The following is an 8,176-nucleotide window of genomic DNA, read 5'->3' on the forward strand; positions in this document are numbered from 1 at the left end:
TATTAGACTATCTATACAACAGAAGTTGTTAGATTTGTACTCCCAGTTGAGTTCTATAATATCTTGCAAGCAACAAATAGTCTCTATATCATTATAGTCCTGATTACCAGAATAGAAACCCTAGATCTAGCAACCATCCTTCCATCAAACAACTCCCTGCCAAGCTGAACAATTGTCTTGTTCAACTTGTTTACTACTTATTTACTGCTTTATAAACTTTTAGCCTAGCTTAATCATAAACTGTTTAGATCTAATTGGTTCCCTAGCTCCCTGTGAATTCGATCCCTAAGTACTACAACTCGACCTCTTATTTGAGAGAGTATAAATCACTCCTTAGGGTAATTTGAGTGATATCAAATTTGGCGCCGTTGCCGGGGAGCTTTGATCGCCATTAGATCTTGTCTAGTTAGATTTAGTCTTGGTTTTACTATTGTTCTAAAAAAAACTGATAAAATTTTTTTTCTTCTGTTTCAGGTACATACAACTTAGTACCTGGAACAACAATGAAGAGATGATTTCTGGGTTCTTCAAAGAAGGAGCATGCTGATTCACGCACGATCCGTAAGTCCACTAGGGAAGAATCGATCGACATCCTCCAAGCAGCATCGATCGACAGTGTGAACCAAGCATTGAACGACACTATCCAACTTGTGTCGGACAACACTGTTCACCACTGTACTGTTCATCACGACACTGTTCATTTCGACACTATTCATCCCGCGTCGGTCGACACTGGTCATTTCCGGTCGATCAACACTGTTCATCTCCCGTCGATCGACACTGTTCATCTCCCGTCGATCGACACTATTCATCTTCCGTCGATCGATACTGTTCATCTCCCGTCATTCGACACTGTTCATCTCCCGTCGATCGACACTATTCATCTCCCGTCGATCGACACTGTTCATCTTCCGTCGATCGATACTGTTCATCTCCCGTCGATCGACACTGTTCATCTCCCGTCGATCGACACTGTTCATCTCCCGTCGATCGACACTGTTCATCTCCTGTCGATCAACACTGTTCATCCGGTACTGTTTATCCGGTGAAAAACGACACCACTTGTTTGGAGACAGAGAAGATCGAAGTGCTCATACTTAAAGTCGACGAGAATGGGATGTTAAGAGACGAAGAAGGTCGCACTCGCAACAGCGCGGGACAATTAATTAATGCTCAGGGTGCTGTGATCCCTGATGTGATTGTTGTTGCTGATATGAATGACTTTGACCTGAGCCGAGAGTGGTACGATTGGGTAGGTCAAGACCCCTTCCAGGGTCTTCCTCACCAAGATCCTAGAACCACATAGAAGAGCTTGAGGATTTAATGTCAAGGAGTGAGTAGAATGAACTGTCTGAATACCACATGTTCTGCAAGATCTTCCCCTATTCTATCTCTGGGGATGCATTCAGCTGGTTCAGTCAACTACAGCCAGGGTCTCTAACCAGCTGGGAGGACATTGAAAGAGCCTTCCTTTACAAATTTCTTGATGATTCTGAAGCAACTCGAGAAAAAGAGAAGAATGATAAGTGGGACAGGCTTGTGGAAAGTTGGCCGATAAAGAGGGAAGATCAGATTCCGATACAGTTGCTTAGCTACATTATGGTAGAGGGTGATAAACAACATGTATCTGGAGATCTGAGCAGAGTAGAAGAAGCCGACTTTAGGGACACAATCTCAACATCGATCGACACCAGTACCGCAACATCGATCGACAGTACGACCTCAACGTCGACCAACGGTACGACCTAAACATCGATCGACGGTACGACCTCAGAATCGATCGCCCACACAATCCCAGCATCGATCGACGGAGACTCTTGTTTCAGATCGACACCACTTGAAATCCCTGAAAGATCGAGTTGTCCTCAGGACATTGCAGACTCGACCCATAAGAGCGTTGATATTTCAAGTTGTGATCCTACCTCAGATGGAGACAGAGAAATCACCATAGAAGATTTCTTGGAGCTAGAAGAGTTCTTGGAGTTGGAAGATGGAGAAAAGCTTGAAGACTTGGATTCGAGTAGAGAAGTCACTATGGAAGACTTCTTAGAGCTGGAGGAATGGCTTGAAGATATGGATCAAAATTCGAAGAAGAAGCTTGATGACTATCAGCATACTTCGAGAGGAGATCTGGAAACATCACCAAAGGCTAGCATCGATCGACACCCGTTGTTGGACGAACTGCTAGGATACATAGTCGAGCTGGAACAGATTGAGGAGAGAGTGCACAAGTCTGAAGCTTCACACAATGCTGACTCCAAACATTTGAGACCACTTATATGCGCAGAAGAAGCTGCTAGGCTTCACAAAAGAGTGAAGAGGATACATGATCCTGTGAAGATTGTGGTCTCATGTGCTGTGGTTGAAGTTGAATTTTCTATCCCACCAGATAGAAGTATGCAGTTAAGTCCTAACACTGGGATATTTGATGATCATGTACTTGCAGTAGCTTCTCAGAGAGGGTTGAGATGTAGAGGTGAAGTCGATAAAAGCCCAAGAGAGGCAGCATCGATCGTCACTGACCAGATACCATCGATTGACACTAACACTTCACCATTGATCGACACTACCACTTCACCATCGATCGATACTACCACTTAATCGTCGCTCGACACTGGACGTATGTCAGAGCAGAAGAAGTTCGATGTGTGTGGAAATCTTAGGGATGGAGATACCACCACTCGATCAGACAATTCTGGGGCAAAGAAGAGGAGGAATTGGAAGAAGAGAAAAAGGATCAAGGGTGATTCTCAGTTATCATGTATTCCTCGCTTCTCAGATGGTATCAGAAAATCCAGAGTGCGCAGCAGATGCTTCTCACAGCCATTTGCAAAGCTTCGAGCACTCCTTATTGCTGAGATGATAGACAAAGGAGAAGAGTCTATGGAGGAGGCTTTCACACAAGAATGATAAAGCTTCAGAGAGCAGACATTGAGACTTGTTTTGGAGCATGTTCTCATTCTCATCCGGACAAAATCAGATCTCCAAAGTCAAGCTAAATGACTATAATAAAGTGCAGAGTGGGAGGCAACCCACTATTAGGTAATTTCTTTCAGTTTAGTTTAGATTGTTACTGATTAAAGTTTTTATTTATTGCAGGTAAAAAAAAAGACGGATGAACAGTAACAACGGTACTGTAGCAATCGCACTGTAGCAGAGGCAATGTAGCATCGATCGACACTGTAGCAAGGAAATCGATCGACACTATAGCAAACAAATCGATCGACACTGTAGCAGAAAACCGGGAGTTACTGTAGCAGAACACTGTTCATCGAAGAAAAAAAAAGTTATGTTTTATTAGTTATCTTTTACTGGCTTTTAGTGTTTTGTTTATGATAGGTAAAAAGGAAAAAGATCCAAGGAAGAAGAGTTGATATACCAGAAGCGATCGACGACAACAGGCCATTGTCTTTGACAGAGCATCACGAGTATCGATCGATCGCCACTTAACTAAGTCGATCGACGCTCACCATCAGCGATCAGGTATAACGTTTCACCTTGTTAAATATTGTCCTCATGGTTTATTTCCCACCAATCTTAGACTGTATAATACTGGTCACAGTGTTGTTTAAGTCTGGGGGAGGTTCTACTAATATTGTGTTTTAGTTAGCTATTTAGAGAGAAAAAAAAGATCCGAGTAGACGATTCCTTTGCATATCAACCGATGAGACCAGCTCGATATCGATCGACAACACTTCAGATCCAACGATCGATTGTCTCTTTATTGTGTCGAATGATTGCTCTAGCCATCGACTGATGAGACCATGTCGCTATCAGTCGACAGCACTTCATCAACAACGATCGATTGTCACTTCATTGTGTCGATCGACACTGAGCAGGTCATCGTTCTTACTTGTTAAATAATGTACTTATGATTATTTTTCCTAACTACGACTAGATATACACTAGGGACAGTGTAATTTAAGTCTGGGGGGATGTTTACTGATATTAGTGTGTTCATGAGTCTTATAAAAATATTTTCAAAAGAGTTTTATTGTGTCAACAAGGGGATTATGAACTTATTAGATTTTTGCTTGTTATCTAACCACTCTTTAGCACCATTCTAGATTTACTGATTGCAGATAGTACTAAAGATACTAAAGTGGATCAACCTGTCAACTATTCACACTTGCTGAGATTGTTTGAAGGAACCAAAGCTGACCTCCAACACTAAACCTGACACAACTGCTTGTCTTCGGGCTTGGTATACATGGGATCGGATTCTTCAAACATGTCTGGAAGGTAAAGCCTTGTGTAGATTTATCATCTTTTCTCTCTCTATTTCGATCCTAGATTTATAGGTAGAGATATTTATCTTTAAAATATATATATAATAGATGTTAATCCGAACAGGACTTGGTGGCTACAACCATTAAGGCTTGCTTGATAAGGATTCCAGCAAAAATAATTCGAACGGGACTAGGTGGTGGCAATCATCAAGGTTCGATTCACATGAATTCATAGATATAGGTCAAAAAGAAGTGAACATGACTTGGTGGCAACCACCATTAAGGCTTGATTCATGGAAGCTTGTCCAATCTTGGTCAATGATCTTGCAATATAAGCAGACTTTGACTAAAGAGAGAAATTAGTAGAGAGAAAAGCTAGAAACTAACTTTTACCTGCAGATCAAGATACTTGTTTGAAAATCCTTGCATCATGTGATCGATACTCCCAAGGCAAAGCCTGCACTTTTATTTATGTTAAGAAATGAGGTTGGTAGAGGGGAATGTCAGACAGGATTTGCTAAGCTGTTGGCTAGGTGAATTTGGTTGCTAAGCTAGGATATGGTATAATGTGCTTTTGTGATTAGGACTTCTTAGATGTGGATTGAAATATTGTAGAGGTGATGATTATAAGTTTTATAATGTGCTGTTTTCAAACTTCTTTCAGAGAGACTGCCCATTTGTTTTGCTTGAGAACAAGCAAAAGGGTAAGTCTGAGGGAGTTGATAGACCATGGATTTTACCCACTTTTAGCCATGGTTAATAAGTGTTTTAATAACTAAATACTATTATATAGAGTATATTTAGAGTATTTACAGGTTCAGGTACATTCTGGAGAAATATTGTGATTTTGGAGCCTTTTGAGGTGCAGAACTGCACAGACGCGTCAGATGTCTAGCTATGAATGGAGACCTTCCCACCGTTATATTGAGTTCATATTTCTACACGGGGTAGAGCTTTGAGTTAGCTTTCCAGTGCCACCGGTTTTAGGTCAACCAGTATCCTGTAGCAGAAGTTATGCTCATTTTACTGAAGAGTGGTCAGTCTGCCTCGCGAGAGGAAGCTGTCGAGGAGATGAAGGACTGTCGATCGATGTTGCAGCATTGGTGTCGATCGACAGTGATGCCAGAATATGGGCTGAGCATATTTTATGACCGCTGAAGCCCAGAATCAACCACAAATTACCAGAATGCCCTTGGACGACCAGAAACCCTATTTATGTTATTTATAAGCCATTGTTGACGGCTACGCTATCTAAGCTTTCTTTGATTCTTGTTCTTAGTTATGAGAGAAAGGAGGAACTCCTTCAGAGTCCTCCTGGAACTCCTTTGGTTTTTATATATATTCTATTGCAGTTTTATTATTTATTCATCTATGATTTTCTGTGACAACTTCATGGTTGAATAGATCCACCTATTAGGTTTAGGGTTCAGATAGGATGAGGGATTAGCCCAAAATATAGGATTTCTAAGTTGTGATATTCATCATAGGATTGTTCTTACTGCCTGTGTTCTAGAGTCATGAACTAGAACCCTGATCTTAGAATCATTAGGCACAAGCGATAGCTTGGTCTTTTCTCTGAACTGAATTCTATTGAGCTAGGATTGCTAGAAACATACGAGAGTTGATTTAGGAACCCTAGTGAACACATATTCAACCCGATCGTAAAGCTTGCTAGAAGCGATATCGATCGATGATCCAAGATCTAGATATTAGACTATTTATACAACAGAAGTTGTTAGATTTGTACTCCCAGTTGAGTTCTATAATATCTTGCAAGCAACAATTAGTCTCTATATCATTATAGTCCTGATTACCTGAATAGAAACCCTAGATCTAGCAACCATCCTTCCATAAAACAAACTCACTGCTGATATTCCGTATTTTTAACGGTTTTAAACTCGTTTTGGAGCAATTAAATGGTCGGTTTTAATTAATGTTTTGGTCTATTTGATGCGTTTTGGTGTTCTTAAGTGTAATATGCAGGTTACTAGATAGCTTGAAAGAAAAGAACGCATTCGGGATTTATTCAGAAGCAAGATGGACCGAACAATGGACCGAATGAAGTATTGATCGCACAGAGCACGAGATCGACCGATCCGGGCTACCTGGATCGACCGATCTGTGGCTTTCATGCACTAGATCGACCGATCCGAGCCATGTGGATCGACCGATCTCAGGCGCTACGGGCTCCACACGCACAAACGAGCTTTTCACTCCTTTTTACCCACTCCCCTCAATAATTCAGAGAAGAACTCGACTTTGGAGACTCAGAAAAGACCAGGGGGCGACCAAGGAGGAGATTTACAAGTTCTAGAGAGAGATTTGAGTGTTTTGTACTTGTTTTGGTGTGATTTGTGAAGATTTGTAAAGGAGTTCATCTCAAAACCATTTGGAGAAGATCTTCTGAACCTTTACTCTGTTTTAATACAATCTTATCATGTTTTCTTCATCAAAATCGTTTTGTTCTTGCTTAGTTATGTGTGAGTAGTCATCTAGTTGGGTTTAGGGGTTCTCATAAGGGATTTCTTGATGTTTTGATCCATAAAACGTGTGTAGACTAAGGGATTACGTTTTGGTTCTTCATCTAATGGATTTCTTACTGCTTGAACTGAATTGATCACTTAGTTCATGATATTAGATTGTTTGATGCACCGAAAGTGATTGTTTGAACTTCCGAAAATACTTTAGATGAGCAAAGTGTCCTTAACCCTCGGAAGTTGATGTTATTGCGCTTTGTGAACATATTGAACCTGTTCTTAATGCTTGTTTAGAAATTGAAACTCAGCGGAAGTTAGTGTGGAGATTTCTATAACATAGAGAATTAGCGCTACGGAAGTAGGTTAATTCTAATATCGTGTTTGAGTTCTAGACGGTTCTTAATATATCCCTGTGTCTTCCATTAATTGTATCTTGATTAAAAAGAAATCCCTGAGAATTCCCAATGCCCAACGTTTGTTTTAAAATAGTTTTCAAATCGTTTAAATCATCTTTTTACAACTTGTTTATGCTTTGTGACACTAGAGAAAATTAAATAAAAACCAACAAAAATATATCTTGTTTCGCTGTAGCTATTAACTTGTCTGCAACTCTACGTGTGATCATCGGTCCCTGTGGATTCGATCCCGCATTACTACTGCGTACTTTACTGTGCACTTGCAGTTAGATAATCGGGTTAAAACTCGAGACATCAAGTTTTTGGCGCCGTTGCCGGGGACCATTTGGTCACCCTAGAGTTAATGATCAGTTTAAGACTATAGCATTTTCTTTATTTTGTCTAATGTTTCTGTCTTTCTCTTTTTGTTTGTGTTTTCAGGTGAATGAGCGGATTTCATACTAGAAGCAAAGGATCATCGAATTTAATACCTTTGGAGTTAGAGCTCGGCCGCCTAGAGAGACAAGTGAAAAAGAAAAGACTTGAGTCCGCTGAAGAGGTTGAAATGGCTGAACACCAAGAAGACCAATTTCAGGACAACCCGCAAAATCCAATTCCTGTAAATGAACGAGAAGGCAACAATGCCGGTGATAATCAGCAGGCTGGTGTAGCTGCAAGACAACAAGCTGGAGACTATGGCATGCCTAGGATGACGCTTGCACATTATGATACACCAGATGCATTCTATGCCGATCGTTCTGGGATTCGCCCACCTCCCATTGAGAGAAGAGACTTTGAGATCAAGACTGGTCTCATTAATTTGGTGGAGAAAAATCCGTTTCATGGAAACCCGTCTGAGGACCCGATGTATCACTTGGAGCATTTTGAGCGAGTCTGTGACACCAGCAGACATAATGGAGTTCCTCAAGGCGCTTTGAAATGCAGGTTGTTCCCGTTTTCCTTAGCTGATAAAGCTATCAGATGGTTAAAGTCCATCCCTCCAGGATCTCTTACTACATGGGAAGAGACAAGAGCTGCTTTTCTACAGCATTTCTTCACCAAGTCAAGGTCCACA

This window comes from Brassica napus, chromosome C6 (genome assembly GCF_020379485.1).
Source record: "Brassica napus cultivar Da-Ae chromosome C6, Da-Ae, whole genome shotgun sequence".
In the NCBI taxonomy this organism is placed as follows: Eukaryota; Viridiplantae; Streptophyta; class Magnoliopsida; order Brassicales; family Brassicaceae; genus Brassica; species Brassica napus.